This window comes from Pelophylax lessonae (assembly GCF_965119305.1).
Source record: "Pelophylax lessonae genome assembly, chromosome: 1".
Taxonomy (NCBI): Eukaryota; Metazoa; Chordata; class Amphibia; order Anura; family Ranidae; genus Pelophylax; species Pelophylax lessonae.
The window spans coordinates 741,296,219-741,314,691 of NC_138768.1; the positions used below are offsets into that span (position 1 = coordinate 741,296,219).

Consider the following 18,473-nt stretch of genomic DNA (forward strand, 5'->3'; position numbering starts at 1 on the left):
TATATATATATATATATATATATATATATATATGTTATATGTACAGGCATAGCAGCCCACATTAAATTATTATATAGTCATCAAGCAGTGTCTGGCCTACCTGGTGATGACTGGTCCTGGCGCTCAGCTCCAATCCAAAGGCCTAGTCATTAAGGGGGCAAATCCTTGCGATCCAGAAGTGGTTAAACCTGCAGGAGGACCAGTGTTTTTATTTATAAATTACTTTACTATTGCTTTAAGCCTGGTTCACATGTATGCGGGTTGGCGGCCAACATTTGCACAGGCATAGCAGCCCATTGATTCGAATGGGCTTGGGCTGCTATGCCTGCGTTTTCGGCTGGAAAAAAGTGCATGCAGAATTAAAAAAAAAATGCAGTGACCGTAAAATCCATCCTGCTTTTGCACCATGTGACTTACCTGCAGTTCCTGCACACACAAACTGTGTTTTTAAATGTCGGGCCCACGTATATAAAAGTGCAGAAAACTTGGCAGTGCAGGAACTGCAGGTAAGTCGCATGGTGCAAAAGCAGAATAGATTTCACGGCCAATGCATTCTTTTAAATGCTGCATGCACCTTTTTTCTGTGGAAAACGAGGGCATAGCAGCCCATTTAAATCAAGGGGCTGCTATACCTGTACAAATGTGGGCCACCAACCCGCATACATGTGAACCAGGCCTAAAGCAATAGTAAAGTAATTAAAAAAAAAACAAAAAAACTGGGCCTCCTGCAGGTTTAACCACTTCAGGAACGCAAGGATTTGCCCCCTTAATGACCAGGCCATCAGATCAAGGCCCCTTGAAATCATATACCATGGCAAAACCTTAATCAATTAATCGCAGCATGGAAATCTGATACAGTCACATGCCTACACAGTACCATGCAGCTTGGTACGGTGCAATTAAAAAGAAAAAAAAAAAGGCCAGGGACTTATTTTTCTGCTTATAACGCAGCCCATTGAAATAAATGGGCCGCCTACACGCGTTACGCAATAATATGAACCTAGCCTCAGATCCTTCACATCACAATGCTTTTTATTACATTAGTGTACTCAGTCCCCCTGCACATCATCCCCCCTTCACATTACAGTCCTCAGCCCCCCTTCACATTTCTGTCTGCGGCCCCCCTTTATAGCACCCCCTACTTTAAAATGAAATTCCCAGCCCCTTTCATATCACCCACCCTTCACATTCCTGTCCTTGTCCCCTTTATAGTACTCCTCCTTCACATTGCAGTCCCCAGCCCCCTTAACATTCCTGTCCTCACCCCCTGTACAGCACCCTCCTTCACATTCCTGTCCTCACCCTTTTTATAGCACCCCCTTCACATAACTGTCCTCCCCCCTTTATAGCACCCCCCTTCACATAACTGTCCTTACCCTCTTTACAACACCCCCTTCCAAATAACTGTTCCCACCCCCTTTATAGCACCCCCTTCACATACCTGTCCTCCCCCATTTTATCGCACCCCCTTCACACTGCAGTCCCCAACCCCCCCTTAACATTCCTGTCCTCACCCCCCTTTATAGCACCCCTTGACATTCCTGTGCTCATCCCCTTTTTTAAAAACCACCCTTCACACTGCAGTCTCCAGCCCCCCCGTCACATTTCAGTCCTCACCCCCTTTGTAGAACCCCATCCCCCTTCATATCACTCCCTTTATATTTCTGCACTGCCTCTTTGATATCACCCCTCTTTCCCCCTTTACGTCAGCAGTGCCCTCTTCCCTTTCCTATCTTACACAGGGCACAGCAGCTGACATCGGAAGTGCAGCAAAGGGATGGACGGAGGGCGGGGCCTGCCCCAGTTAACTGATTGGTTGCTAGAATACAGGGCAGTTCTAGCAACCAATCAGTTAACTGTACCAGCCCCCGTCCTCCGTGCATCACTGCGCTGCTCCTTCGATGTCAGCTCTGTAAAGATAGAGCTGCAGCGTCTGCGGCGGAGGGAATAAAAACAGATACTAAATGGCGCGACTGCGGCGGGGCCGGACGGAACATTTATTGGGTCCGGACTTAGCCCGCGGTCCGCTATTTAGTGATGCCTGGTGTAGAATGATGCTCCATAAATACCAGTCTGTGATATAGTTTGACAGCTGCTATACAGTACATTGCAAAATGAGGCAGCCCAATCCTACCCTCCTTTTTGAGTTTTGGTGAGATATCATGCCTTAGACAGGTTAAAGTGATTGTAAAGTCTTGTTTTTTTCTATTAAAATAACAAACATGGGGGGAGGGCATGGCTGGACAGAGCCCAAGATGGACGCGGCTCTAAGGCTCAGTGAATCTGGACAGGCACCAGCAGAACTCAGCAGTAATCCGTGGCTCAATCTCCCCTAATGTCTGTGCTCCTCTCTCTCCTTATTACCCAGCGACATGGCAGCTTAAAGAAAGGAAGAGCAGCAGTGATTGCAGAAGCTCACAGCTTACATATAAAAGCCGGCGGAGTGGCGCCAGCAAGATGGCGCCGATCCCGCGCCCTCCGCAAAACTCTCCTCAGCCCTGTCAGCTCCTCACTCAGAGGCTACTGCAGCTTTACCTGCTGACAACATGGAGCTTCAGCTCCATGTTTCCAGCGAAGCCAACTCTCCTTCTGGCATACCACCCACAGGAAGCCTGGCAAAGGCTAGAATGAAGATTGACTCCCCTGCCATACATACATGAGGTGAGCAAATACTCCATATCTTCTGTGTATCAACCAGCCCAGATAATGCTATCATCTCCTTATTCCCAATTAACAATAAGCCAGTCCTGGATACCACATTAAAGGAGATGTTGCTCTCTCTTAGGAGCACAATTCAGTTACACATGATTTCTCTTATGCAGCAGTTCAAGCAAGATGTTTGCTCCCTAGGAAATAGAGTGGAGCACATGGAGGCTAGAATGGGGGGATCATGTTACCACCATCAATAGCTTAATATATGCCCATAAAAACCCAATCTGAGAAACAGGCCTGGATTAAAGATAAACTAGCTGACATAGACAGATCTCGCCGTAATAACGTGAAGATCAGAAGAATCTCTGAAGAAGTGCAAGATCTGCCCGCATATATGAAAGGCCTATTCAAAACACTTATACCTAAGCTCAAAAACATCAAGCTATTCATATGCATACACAGACTCCCCAGGCCTGGACACCTGCCAGACTCAACAGCCAGGCCTGGCATCCACTTCTATCATGTTAAAGCTCAACTCATGCAAAAAGCAGGATCTATTGCCACCTTACCTGACCAATATGCTCAGTTTCAACTATACACAGACCTCTCCCAACATACTCTGCAAAAGAGCAGACAACTGAATACCATTACTAAAGCCTTACGCAACCACAAAATTTCATATCAGTGGGCCAATCCAGCCAAACCTATGTCAACCTTTCAAGGCTCCAAGCATGTCACATCTTCCCTCCAGGCTGGCCTACAACAATTACATATGCAGGGTATTATTCAAAACCCTCCCAATGCAGACTGCTCCATTCCTGCACCATTCTTGTCAACAAATGGCTTTCCACAACCTCAACGCAATCCTCAAAGTCCTACACGGCCTGACCAGGAAAGCGTAGTTCTGGCTAACCATGAAAACAACAATATTGTAATTTGTTGATTTTTCATTTATTCATGTAGTAATTAATTTATTCTCTGTAGGTTATGTTTTTTTATTAGCATACACGAACATTATCCAAACTAATATCCTCCTGAAGAAGCTATACATACACAGCAAAACATGTCGAGGAATTGTTTGTGGTATTGTGAGGAATTGCTTGTGGTATTTTTCCAATAAGACTGATAACTGTTTTTATTAATGTTTTTTAATCTTTCATAATAAAAATTAATTATTTTAATAATATGTGTTCTTTTTTATATACTGGCACCTTAAAAGCCCTAAACCCTTTTTTAAACAATTCTTGCAATTATTTCTGGGTGTGGTGCATTTAACTTTATTTGGTACACTCATCTATAATACATATATACCAATTATTAACTAGCGACTATCCTGGCACAACTTATAGCTTGGTTTTCGCCTAACCGCCTATGTTCGTGGAGGAATATTGAATCCTTCCAAGAACAGGAGCATTTAAAATGTTAAAAATGCCCCAATTACTATGTTTTCCGCACCCTACCAATTTGCCTACCTACAAACTTTTTTAGCACTATCCAATCCATCATAGGTCAATCAATATGTTTGGCAACACAAAAAAAACAATATGCTCCCATGACAAGTTAGTCAAAAATAAGAAAGTAGGAGGAACAGGACATGTGGACATTAAAGATTATTACCTGGCGACTATCCTGGCACAAATTACAGCTTGGTTTTCACCTAACCTCCTATGTTTGTGGAAGGATATTGAATCTTCCCAAGTACCAGAACAGATTTCCTCTCTCGGCTCCATAGCCAATCCTCTCCCAAACCACACAATGCCCACATGTCTCCAATGATTGTAGCACCAGCCTCAGCTTTTTATCACTTATGCCATATTTGTCCCACCAGGACCATCTCCTGTTAAACCAACAATCCCCCTGGGAATACTATGCCAACTCATACCTAATCTCTCCCTCAGCTAATGGGAAGCTCCAAACTTTCAGATTTGAATATTCACAACCTCCTCAAACCTTTTACCACCCTCCAAATTGAATACTTGTTACTTTCCTCAGAGCATTTTAAATACTTGAAAATAACACACTGCCTGCTACGTAATACCCATATATTTAAACCAATACTAGGTTTAGTATATCAACACTTAACCAACAGCAACCCAGCTCGGAAGGGCATCACCTTGTTCTATGATATCCTTCAATATAAATCAGCCTATCGAAAACTTCCTCCCATGGTAAAATGGGAAAAGGACCTAGATCGAACATTTGAGGAAATCCCAGTGGCTAGCAGCGGTTCGAGCCACCTTTAAAGCTACTTGCTCTACCAATCTGTGGGAACTCTCCCATAAAATTAGCCTTAGATGGTATATAACTCTGACGCATACATGGAAACATGGAATCCCTCTTCCTCTCCTAATTGCTGAAGGGCATGCAGGCATCCAAGGAACCTCTTTCACTTGGTTTGGGGTTGCCCCCAACTTACCTCTTTTTAGTTTGACCTTTCCCAACTTATTGACAAAATTGCTACTTTCCCTTGCTCTCTAACTCCCCAACTAGCACTTTTAAACTTGGGCATTGAGAAATATCCACATCATCTACTTAAGACACTCACACATGTCTTACTGGCAGCTAGATTAGCTATAGTTAGACGTTAGAAAGAGACTTCCCCACCTTTCCTTAGTGAAGTGATAACTTTAACCCACACCCACATTGGCTATGAACGAATGTTATCTTCGGCCGAAGGTCAATTGCTCAAGGCGGGAAAGGATTGGTCCACTTGGTTTAATTGGTGCAACCATACAGCAAGGTCTGCATTATAGATTTCCTACCTCCTGTATTATGATGCCATTTATCTTTCTTCTTATCTCCTCTTTGAAAACGTGTACGTGTTACGTCTACTGTGGAGTCAATGCCTCCTTCATGACTAATGTTAACTTAATTTTGTTGCCATTGTGCATTGTTATGTTCTTAGTACCTGTTAGTATCTGTTCTACGCATGGGCAAGTGTACCACCTGCCTGTGTTCGTTACAATCTCTATTCTTTTGAAAACCAATAAATATTATTGAAACATAAAATAACAAACATGTTATACTTACCTGCTCTGTGCAGTTGATTTTTCACAGGGCAGTCCAGATCCTCCTCTTCTCGGTTCCCTGGCTGGAGCTCCTGGCCCTTCCTCCTGTTGAGTGCCCACACAGCAAGCAGCTTGCTATGGGGGCACTCGAGCTGACCTGCAGCACTGTGTATCTATTCAGACATGGAGCTTCCATTTGGCCCCACCCCCTCCCTTTCCTGATTGGCTTGATTTTGATCCTGAGTTTGATTGACAGCAGCAGGAGCCAATTGCTCTGCTGCTGTGTCTCAGCCAATCAGGAGAGCGAGTCCCAGGCAGCTGAGACACTCGTGGACATCGCTGGATAGAGAGGGGAGGGCTGAGGGGAGCTGCTGCACACAGAAGGCTTTTTATCTGAATGCTTCTGACTTTACAACCCCTTTAAGGATGGTGCCCAGAGGTAACAAAGTAGGTGCCTGCGCAGAGTGTGAAAGAAAGGTTGAGGGATCCTAATATGTAGCAATTATTTCAACTGCACAGAGGTCATCTGACATTGTATTGATGTCTGTAAAGGTACAGTGCCTTGCGAAAGTATTCGGCCCCCTTGAACTTTGCGACCTTTTGCCACATTTCAGGCTTCAAGTCTTATGATATAAAACTGTAATTTTTTGTGAAGAATCAACAACAAGTGGGACACAATCATGAAATGGAACAAAATTTATTGGATATTTCAAACTTTGTTAAAAAATAAAAAACTGAAAAATTGGGCTTGCAAAATTATTCAGCCCCTTTACTTTCAGTGCAGTTAATACTTTGTAGCGCCACCTTTTGCTGCGATTACAGCTGTAAGTCGCTTGGGGTATGTCTCTATCAGTTTTGCACATCGAGAGACTGAAATTTTTGTCCATTCCTCCTTGCAAAACAGCTCGAGCTCAGTGAGGTTGGATGGAGAGCGTTTGTGAACAGCAGTTTTCAGTTCTTTCCACAGATTCTCGATTGGATTCAGGTCTGGACTTTGACTTGGCCATTCTAACACCTGGATATATTTATTTGTGAACCATTCCATTGTAGATTTTGCTTTATGTTTTGGATCATTGTCTTGTTGGAAGACAAATCTCCGTCCCAGTCTCAGGTCTTTTGCAGACTCCCATCAGGTTTTCTCCCAGAATGGTCCTGTATTTGGCTCCATCCATCTTCCCATCAATTTTAACCATCTTCCCTGTCCCTGCTGAAGAAAAGCAGACCCAAACCATGATGCTGCCACCTGAGCTGTGTTGCTTTTACGCCAAACATAACGTTTTGCATTGTTGCCAAAAAGTTTGATTTTGGTTTCATCTGACCAGAGCACCTTCTTCCACATGTTTGTGTCTCCCAGGTGGCTTGTGGCAAACTTTAAACTACACTTTTTATGGATATCTTTAAGAAATGGCTTCCTTCTTGCCACTCTTCCATAAAGGCCAGATTTGTGCAGTATACGACTGATTGTTGTCATATGGACAGAGTCTCCCACCTCAGCTGTAGATCTCTGCAGTTCATCCAGAGTGATCATGGGCCTCTTGGCTGCATCTCTGATCAGTCTTCTCCTTGTATGAGCTGAAAGTTTAGAGGGACGGCCAGGTCTTTGTAGATTTGCAATGGTCTGATACTCCTTCCATTTCAATATTATCGCTTGCACAGTGCTTCTTGGGATGTTTAAAGCTTGGAAAATCTTTTTGTATCCAAATCCGGCTTTAAACTTCTCCACAACATTATCTCGGACCTGCCTGGTGTGTTCCTTGTTCTTCATGATTCTCTCTGCACTTTAAACGTACCTCTGGGACTATCACAGTGCAGGTGCATTTATACGGAGACTTGATTACACACAGGTGGATTCTATTTATCATCATTAGTCATTTAGGTCAACATTGGATCATTCAGAGATCCTCACTGAACTTCTGTAGAGAGTTTGCTGCACTGAAAGTAAAGGGGCTGAATAATTTTGCACGCCAAATTTTTCAGTTTTTTATTTGTTAACAAAGTTTGAAATATCCAATAAATTTTGTTCCACTTCATGATTGTGTCCCACTTGTTGATTCTTCACAAAAAATTACAGTTTTATATCTTTATGTTTGAAGCCTGAAATGTGGCAAAAGGTCGCAAAGTTCAAGGGGGCCGAATACTTTCGCAAGGCACTGTATATAATTAAGGTTAAAAAGCATTGTCTTTGTTTGCCAGAATATGAATATCAAGTTATCTGATGTGAGAGTGGGGCACCAAGCGGAAGGGATATGTGTCATATAGGAGGGATAATTAATGAAGATGCAGAGAAGATGTCTAGGCATTCAGATTTTTTGCCTTAAAATGAAATGTACAAAGATCACTAAAGTGCTCTATTTCCTGAATAGGAAAGGGTAAACAATTCTTGGGTTAGAAACATATAGAAGTAAATCATTCAAGAGACTTGGTTTGTTAGTGGTGTTCCCAAACATTATTTCATGAATTGAGCTTTTAAAGTGGTAAAAAAACCCAAAATCAAACCTTTATTATATTGCAGCTCACCAAGTCTTAAATGTTATGGCTACAATTCGTTTTCTTTTTTAGGATTTTGTCTTTTATTTCCACCTGGTGATTAAGCCAGAAAGTCTTGTTTCATTTCAACCAAACAAGCTGTCCTGCAAATGTACCAGTTGGAGGGTTGAGAAAAAAAACATTCAACACTGACAGGGGTGCTGCAATGATAAGCTTTTATTTATTTATGTAAAACCTTTATCCCAAAAGGAATAAAACTGTTTGCAACCAGCTGCCTAAAAAGTGTTAGCTGGAGTTTGGCTTAAATGTTTTACTGTACTCAAATCTGCTAGTGCATCTAACACTCTAAAACAAAGGGAAAAACGTAAAAAATTAAAAAAAAAAAAAAAACGAATGCAGCCACCACATCTAACGACTGATAAGCTGCAATATATTACCTTTTTGGTTTTGGGTTTAATACTGCTTTACAGCATTGGCCAGATGTTCCATTGCTAAGATGTACAGGCATGGGGGAAGCCTTGATATGTCCATGTCCCATTGGATATGGGTATTGAATCAGAGAAAAGCCCACTGAACCTAATCCTGGTACTGGGAGGTATAAAGTGCCATTAATTTGTCTATGAAGGCAGTAGTCAATTCTATTTGGGTTAAAATCTGCAGACTTTTTATTAATACTGCAAAGTGAAGCGGTCTGCTTTGTAAACTTGTAATATTATAATGGGGTACATAATAAAAATACTGTTGAGAAACACTACCTTTTTCTATTTTAGAAGTATGGCTTGCATACAGTACATACATTCTGTATAGATGTACAGTTTGTGTTTTTTTTGTTTTTGTAAAAAAAAATAATTGTTTTCTTTGAGAATATTGCATTGTCTTATATGAGCAGAAAACTGCACATACAGCAAATGCCTGATTTTTGCTATTCTGGGAATAGTAATAATGTTGCCTAATTTATAGGTCTGCCTGTAGATATTCCATATGTTTAATTTCTTTTAAAGGTGTTAGGATCCAGCTGTGAGCAGAGGCCTGACACTGGCTGTAGTCCAGGCTTTTGTCTGTTTTACCACTTTTTATTAATAGCGGTGGAACCTTATGACTGTTATGCTGCCAGCACTTTCAGGGTCTATATTAAAAAAACAGTATAGGTTAATTAAAGGAGAATTCCAGCAAAGCACAGTGGTTGAATTGAAATTGTGACAATCAAAGGATTATACTTTCCACATTGCTTTGTTACTTTTTGCAGACTTTAAAATGATGTACTGTCCAAAGAATTTTCTAGAACACCATTGTTTTGGAAACCTTGGTTAACTTATAGGTCCTGGATTGTATTCGATGATCACTGGCCTGAACGTCTTAGAGTAAAGGCAGCAGGGAACTGATCACACAGAGGGAGCACCTCATTCATCTACCCAGAGGCGTAAATAGAACTTTCAGGGCCCCGGTGCAAGAAACTGCCCCTCGGCTAGGACCCTTTCCATTGATTCTGGGGCTCTTTACTCAGATCAGGGCGGCCCTTTATTCCTTTAGGACAAATATTTATCCATTCTCTTTAAATCCCCCCTTCTTCCCCATCCCAGTACTTATCTCGACCACCCTCATTCCCCCCCCCTCCATCACAAATCCCCCCCCCCCCCCCATCTCTCTTCCCAGAAAAAAATCCTCTTCCACCTCCCAAATCCTCCCTCCCAGCACAATCCCTTAGTCCAGGACAAGGCCCCACCCAATTCCCCATTCCAAATCCCCCCCCACCCAACTCCCCATTCCAAATCCCCCCCCCCACCCAACTCCCCATTCCAAATCACCCTCAGCACAAATCCTCCTTACCAAAATCCCCCTCTCAGCACAACTCCTCTCCCCTTTTCTAGCACAAATTCTCTCCACCAAATTCTCCCTTCCAACACTACCTCCCCTCTATCCTGGAACAAATCCTTTCCACTCCCCTAATCCTCTCCAGCACAAATTCTTTTACCTCTCAAATCACCCTTCCCAGCACAACGCCCCCATCCCGACACAATTCCCCCTCTCTCTTGAATTGCCTCCAACACAAACCCTCCTTTCCCCAAATACCCCCCACCAGCACAAGTCCTCTACATATATCTATCCAAAATCCTCCCTCCCTGTACAAAGTATCCCCCCCCCCAAACATAATTCCTCCCCCCCCCCCCCCTTCTAGTACAAATCCATATCTCCTAACTATATCAGTTTTGGCTGGACCATTCCAAAATGTTATCAAAATCCTTGCCTGACAGGGTCACATCACAGTGGCCAGCCTGGGCACTTGCCCAGCAGCTCTTAGGGTTGCCGGGAGTCCCAGACACTTCAATTGCAGGTACTGTGCTCCCTCCTCGGTTACTGTATCCCCCTCCTCGGTTAATGAGTCCCTCTCTTTACTTATTCTGATCTCCTTCCCGGTTACTGTGTCTCCTCCTTGCTTACTGTGTCCCCTCCTTGCCCACTGTGTCCCCCTCCTTGATAACTGTGTCCCCCACCTTGGTTACGATGCCCCATTCCTCGGTTACTGTGTCCCTCTCTTTGGTTATACTGGCCCCCTCCTCGGTTACTGTCTTCCTCTTTGGTTACTATGTCCCCCTCTTTGGTTATACTGTCCTCCTCTTTGGTTATGCTGTTGCCCTCCTCGGTTACTGTGTCCCTCTCTTTGGTTATGCTGTCCTCTCCCTCTTTATACATCTGTAAACACAGACCTCAGATCAGCATGGGTCTTGCAGTTCAATGTCTCTCCTCCCTGGCTCCTCCTCCTGTGTACATAAGAACATCGGAGCCGAGGAGGAGGTGGGTTCTTCTGTGAGATGTGCAGGCAGTCAGTGGAGAGAGATGCTTGCTGCCACAAAAGTGGGCGTATAGGACGCCGGGCACTCCGCAAGAGATTTGAGGCAGGTGTCCCCAATGACCACGCTAGCGTGCCCCTGCTGAGCAAGTTACTGGAGCTTAGTGCCGCAAATTGTTCAGGCACTGGACTCCAGAATTTAGCACAGAAGCAATTGGAGCAATTTTATTTGCTTCATCACATGGTTTAAGGAAAGAAAATTGCATAATGTATGGCTAGCCAACTTGGATCTAAACTTTTACAGGATTTGGCAGCCATCTTCCTTGCAGCCATGAAAATATACACCAATCAGCCATAACATTGGATTGGACTTGTTTTTCCAGCACATTCCATAGATGCTTGATTGGATTCAGATCTGGAGAATTTGGAGTCCATGTCAACACCTCAAACTCATTGCGGTGTTCCTGAAAGCATTTTTGACGTGTGACAGATGCATTATTTTGCTGAAGGTGCCACTGTCATCAGGGAATGCTGTTTCCGTGAAGGGGTGTAGTTGGTCAACAGCAATGTTTAGGTTGGTGGTACATGTCAAGTAACATCCACATGAATGGCAGAACCGAAGGTTTCTCAACAGAATATTGCCCAAAGCATCACATTGCCTCCTCCAGCAGCTTGCCTCCTTCCCATACTGCATTCTGGTGCCATCAATTCCCCAAAGCACACACACCCAGCCTTCCACGTGATGTAAAAGAAAAAAAGAAAAAAGAGAAGGGACAGCCAATAATGGATGCCCCATAGCACATAGCAAGCCTATGGGTGACGTACCCACACAGGCATTTCAACCATTGTCGGCGACCTCTCCACTTTTCTGGAGCCAGCCACTTGCAAGATGATGTGATTGGACTGGAGCGCCTTAAGAATAGGTAGGTATACCCATCTTACTTTCACAGGGTAGTAAAAATAAGAGTTTGGATGCGGGGGGGGGGGGTGCGGGTTTAAAGTGTTACTAAACCCACAACCGTAGAAGCAGTCTGTATATGCAGTAAACCAGGGGTGTCCAAACTACGACCCTCCAGCTGTTCAGGAACTACAATTCCCATGAGGCATTGTAAATCTCTGACATTCACAGAGATAACTAGTCATGATGGGAATTGTAGTTCCTGAACAGCTGGAGGGCCATAGTTTGGACATATCTGCAGTAAACCATGCTTGTTATACTCACTGTGGAACCTAAGGGGTTAATCATCTGCATTGTGTATTAAGGCTGTGTGATCCTGTCTCTCTGATCTTCCTCTTCTTTAACTGCCTCCAGCCCATCTCCTGATAGAATGAAGCATTAAGGGGTCAGGCTGCACATGCTCAGTTTGATGCGTATTTGCAGAGAGAGTTTTTTGTTTTTCTTCTTGTTAGAGTGCATTTGGTCAGCACAGGGCCAATCAGCACTGTACAGACAGAGGGTCAGGGGAGAATAAAAATTCCTCCTACAAGCTTAAGCAGACACTGATACAATTTACAAGACTGCTATATACTGCTGATAGAGGTATTATCAGTTGATATTTACTAAAACTATTGCATTTCCATGTTCTGTGTACTGTGGGAGACCAGATATAGTGAAAGCAGGTTCTGGGTTTCGTAACACTTTAAGCATAGTTAGGAATAGCCAGGACTTTCACTTTAAATGTTTTTTATAGAAATAGTAATTTGAACTTACAGAGTTCCACTTAGAATTGTGCAGTAAATTTATATACACATACAAAAATATGTGTGCCTGGATTTGTTAAGGGTATTTAGTTAAAAAAAAAAAAAAAAACATATGATTTTGAAGTGCGTATAATGGAATAAAATATCAGACAGCCCTTGGGAGGACTAGGAGGGGAAAGTAGCTGGTCTCTTTCAAACTTTTTAAAAGAAATTAAAAGAAAAAACATGGCCATCAGATAACTGTGGTGAACGAAATCAACCTAATGGAACAATTAACAGCTGTGTTAAAACAAAAGGAGGAACAATTCAATAAAACCTGGTTTCATTGGCACGATTTCTGGTACTTGCAAGCCTACAACACCTTTCTGGCCTCCTTGGATGAGCAACTGTGATTGTGCATGCCTAAACAACCCCTCCTCCCTCCCCCACCACCTTTTTTTTCTCTCCAAAGTTTTCTGTTCTTTATCTTCCATTTCCTATAGAGTCTGTTCATTCTCTTCTCCTCACTCTTGCTTGCTTGCCATCTAACCTCCGTGATGTTATGCTTTTTCCTAGTTTTCCTTTTATTACTCGTACACCGGCCTCTGGGTGAGCCTATTGTTACATACTGTTACACTTCTTTACAGAGTACTGAAAATCTCAGTTTCTGCTCAGTCATTACCCTCATGTTTTGAACTATGCTTATGGCTTTATTTTACTATATGTTTGTGTGACCGTTTTAAATATTATACCCTCAATCCATACTGGAATTGTATTGTTTTGCTGGTGTGCGAAATAAAACTTTGTAGTAAAAAAAAATAAAACCTTGTAGCCACCAAACCAGCCGGCAAATATACAAAATTCCAAAAAAATTCAATTTTAAAGGTCACATTGACAGTAGCCATCAAGCACAGATTTTCCAGGCAGTAAAAGAACGGTACATCTCAAAAAATGTAGGGGCTTTTTGTGTTTGTCACATCAGCTACAATGTAATTATCAAAGTTAAAGCAGTAACTTAGAAGCTGTAATCAAATTTCTGATAAACTCACATACCAAGGTGTGAACATATCTTTATCTTAGGAGAAAGATACCACCATTTCCAGAGGGTCCAAACCCATGAGCAACATTTATAATACTTCCCCAATTCTAGGGGATAGCTAAGTTTAAGTTCCCACATTTATACAGACAAAAGGTCATGCTTTATGTGGAGACCAAATATTTGGAAATCTGTTCTCCTGAATTGTGGGTCATTTTGATAAAGGAATGTATTCATCTTTATCTCTTTTAGCCATTCTCCGATTGAAGATTGAGGGATCCATTTTCTGGTTATCTATAAATTCACCGCAAAAGAATTCTAACCACTGCAGTTAAAGTGTGGTTTTCCAGGACAGGGGTTTGTAGATATCACAGGATACAAATAAGAGGGTCAGCACAAATTGACATGAAGCAATGTGTTAAACAATTTGTATGACTTTGTCCAAGTACCTCACAAATTTGAGTCCTCTCCAAAGAAAAAGCAATGGGGGAGATTTACTAAAACTGGTGCACACAGACTCTTGTGTAGCTGTAAATAAGGACCAATCAGCTTCTAACTTCAGCTTGTTCAATCAAGCTTTGACAATAATCCCCCATTCACATCGGTGCGATCTGACATGCAATTTAACATGTCAAATTGCATGCCAAATTGCAGCCTATTGCCGGCACTGTCCCAATAGGTGCAACGCTGACTTTGTATTACTTTTGGTGACTTCGGGGGCAATTTCAATAGACATATGTGCATGAATCCATACAGATGTCATTCTAATCAACCCTGAACTCGCACTTAAATGTGGGTTTGAAATCGTGCAAGTTCAGCTGAACTTGTTCGATTTCAAATCCGCATTTAGGGCTCTTTCACACGGGCGGTCCGATCAGATCTGCCTGTCAGTTTTTTAGGCGGATCTGATCGGATGCCCCATTCAGCCCTATGGAGCAGCGGATGTCAGCGGTGACATGTCCGCTGACACCCGCTGCCATCCGCATCCGATCCTGTCCGTGAAATCCAGATGGCTGGAAACCCTATTTTCCATCCGCCCTGGGGATCGGATCGGATGGGATCGGATGAGAGCGGACAGGCGGTCCGCTCTCATCCGATTCCCCAGAGAGAGCAGTGGGGGCTGTGATACCTCCCTCTCCGCACTGCAACCGGAGACGGAGCTGTCATCCGCCGGCTCAGCGGGGATCGCGGATCGATCCCCGCTGAGCAGCACGGATCCGCCTACGGAGGCGGACCGTGTGAAAGAGCCCTTAGTGTGAACGTACCCTTAAACCTAGACACTAATTGGATACTCTGCACAGCTGCACCAGATTCTGTGTGCACCAGTTTTAGTAAATCTTCCTCATTATGTTAACATTTGGTATGGCAAGAGTCCTCTCATAGACTGACGCTGCATAGGAGTTTTGGTATACAGTATAATCTATGAAGAAAGAAAAGTTGTGTCAACCTGTTTGTTGTTTGGAGATCTTCCAAAATGTATCATGCAGATCCGTCTACAATCTGCACTTACACTGCAAAGAAAATTGAATTTGATAGTAAAGAGGTGAGAGTATAAAAAAAATTAGACCTTTAGTATTTGTCTGCCTTGACGAGTTTATCTATTATAGGGTTTGTGTATATGTCTAAGCTAGAGGACTTGGAATTTGGAGGGCCAAAATAAAATTGAGGGTGTGAACTGTGGGGGATGTGCCCAAAATAAGGCCACCAGTATTGCCTGTGGGCTCACTGCAGCATACTATTTCTCTATTACTGACTTGTGGAGGTGACCATTTTATTGGAGGAGCAGGACTTATGTCAGAATTGTCAAAATGATGACTGGTGGTAGAATATTCAAAAATTTGCAAGAGGGTTGCAAAAAGAACAGATCCACAGAATGGATGAAGTAGAAGCAGGAGAATGCATGCACCACTACTTCTAGGACACAGCTCCCTCCCAAGCATGGAAAGCAGTGAGCAGCTCAAAAGTGACATCACAAACTCTTACTCCAAATCTCATGAGACTAGTAATCAGAGGCACAGTGCCTTAGATGGTCTTACCCTGTAGATATATTATGAGGCTGAGGGCAAAGGAAGTAGACTGCTATTTTTTAGGGGTTATTTAACACACACTTTCCTTGTCTCTACAGTCAGACAGAAGCAAAAAATAAAAAAAAACTTATTTTGGTCACTCTTGCCCTCAGAATGTCAAAGTGTGCGCATACAGGGCTCTCGCTGACTCTACTATACTTTATCATATCGTTTCACATGGTACTTGTACTAGAATAACTTTAACAAATGGCTTAGTTCTAATGGCATGATTTCATTCAGAATGCTACCAAAAACACAAGCTGAGCACTGTTTGGTTACTCTCAACTACTTGTCATCCCAGTTCCTGGCTGCAGAGCTGATTTTAGTTGTTAGACTCGCTTGCAGGATTTAGTGTATTTGAAGCATTACCTCCAGCTCCATGCACACACATTTATCATTGGTATTCCTGACATTTTAACCACTTAAGCCCTGGAAGATTTTACCCACTTCCTGACCAGGGCCTATTTTGCGATTCGGCACTGCGTGACTTTAATGGACAATTGCGCGGTCGTGCGACGCTGTACCTAAACGAATTTGACGTCCTTTTTTTCCCACAAACAGAGCTTTCTTTTGGTGGTATTTGATCACCTGTGCGATTTTTTGATCATGCGCTATAAACAAAAAAGAGCGACAATTTTGTAAAAATAACAATATTTTTCACATTTTTTTATATGAAATTCCCCCCAAAAAATGTAAAAATCAAAATGTTTTAACATTTTTGGACAATTGCGCGGTCGTGCGACGCTGTACCTAAACGAATTTGACGTCCTTTTTTTCCCACAAACAGAGCTTTCTTTTGGTGGTATTTGATCACCTGTGCGATTTTTTGATCATGCGCTATAAACAAAAAAGAGCGACAATTTTGTAAAAATAACAATATTTTTCACATTTTTTTATATGAAATTCCCCCCAAAAAATGTAAAAATCAAAATGTTTTAACATTTTTGGCCTAACTAAGGGAAAGATTTTTGTCATTTTTTTTTTAAACGAGTAATGGCGGCGATCTGCGATTTTTTTTTTGCGGGACTGCGACATTGCGGCGGACAGATCGGATCCTTGACTGACATTTTTGACACTTTTGGGGTTATCAGTGACATTACTACAGTAATCAGTGCTATACATATGCACTGTTACTGTAAAAATTACACTGGCAGGGAAGGGGTTAACTTTATTGGGGAAGGAGGGGTTAAGCGTGTTTCTAACTGTGATTGGATGTGGCTTTACATGTAACAGCACAGATCAGCGGTCCTACATAGCAGGACCTTATGATCTGTGTTGTTACACAAGGAAGAATGACAGGCGGCTTTGTTTACATTAGCCGCCTGCCTTTCTCCCTTCACAGCGGACGATTGCAAGTGACCGGCGGACATCGGGTCCGCTGGGCACACGCACGGAGGTGTCCGTGAACGAGCCAGGCGGGAGCGCGCCTCCGGGGGTGCGCGCTCGCCCCCTATTGGCTTACAGGCTAGTGACGTACCCATATGTCACTTTGCCTGGCCGGGGCTGACCGCCACAGTATATGTGCTTGCGGCGGTCGGCAACCGGTTAAAGAATAAGTTCACTTTAAAAAAAAAAAAATGCACATTTTTTTTTTGCAGGTAATAAATGTGCATTTATTATTTTTTGTTGCAGGAGCCTGGAAAGCATTGCACCTGTGATCAGCAGATCGCTGAATGCCATGCAGGTCTTCTGCACACTGTCAGTGTATCGGCTTACCTGTATATCCACAGCCCTGTGGTAATTTATTGAGAACTACAAGCTGACATCCGTTAAGGATGTCGGGGCTTGTAGTTCATTCACATACATAGAGCTGTGTGCCTAAATGATTCTGCCGTGTGGGCACGTTGCATGTTCCCAAAGGTGAACCTATCCTTTAAGTATTATCCTTGGAGAAAGATGTATCTTGTTTTACAGTTACTCTTATTTTTTTGTAACATTCAGGGCAGTAATTGGCATTGGGGATTTGTGAAGCAGTTGACTAGGGCAGCAAAGTAACATAGAACTGCAAAGACGTAAGGTATTTAATGCGTACACCTTTTCTTTGCTGGCAACCTCTGAACAACTGTAATTAATCTGCAGGGGTAAAAGGCTGCTGGGAGGAATTACAAGATGCTGTCATTTATTTAACATGTAGCTCTTGTTAGATAGTTGAGTCACTTCATTTGCAGCTCTGTATGTAAAGCAGACCTCATTCTATCCCCGGCAGAATGCAGTCATATCTGTATGGATTTTTGCTGTTGCTTACATTTCTCCAATGGAACTCAATTTCTAAAAATAGCCTTGTTCATATATATATATACTGTATATATATATATATATCGGTTTCATATTTTGTTTTTTTATTTGATTTAGAGCAATGCCAGGCAACTTATGAAACCTGTAAGAGAGCTGGACTAGCTGGACTATACATATTTAGCAAACATTAATACCACAATACCCATAACATGTAATTTTACCTGGCTTTACAATTCAAAAGTGTGTGTGTGTATGGGGTGGGTGGGGGTTTTGGGGGGAGCAGGCTCACCTACAAGAAGACTTGGAGTTGAAGTCTGAAGATGCCTTCTGGGTTCTTGGGTGGAGACCTGCTCACTAGCCATTCACTTTCCCTGCTAAGGGGCATTTAGTATGGAGGCGAACAGGGAACTTTACCCCTGAAACTTTTTACACTACACAAGCTCATCACTCCAACAACAAAGGACCAATAAGCAAACAACTAGGCTGCCTGCGGCCATACTCCAGCCTATTGTCTCCTGGGC

At 42.8% G+C, this 18,473-nt stretch overlaps 1 protein-coding gene across 1 annotated transcript in view; it reads left to right on the forward strand.

Annotated features, from left to right (window-relative positions):
* Positions 1-18,473, forward strand: part of SCFD2 (sec1 family domain containing 2) — an 876,258-nt gene that overhangs the window by 329,563 nt on the left and 528,222 nt on the right. The window lies entirely within an intron of this gene.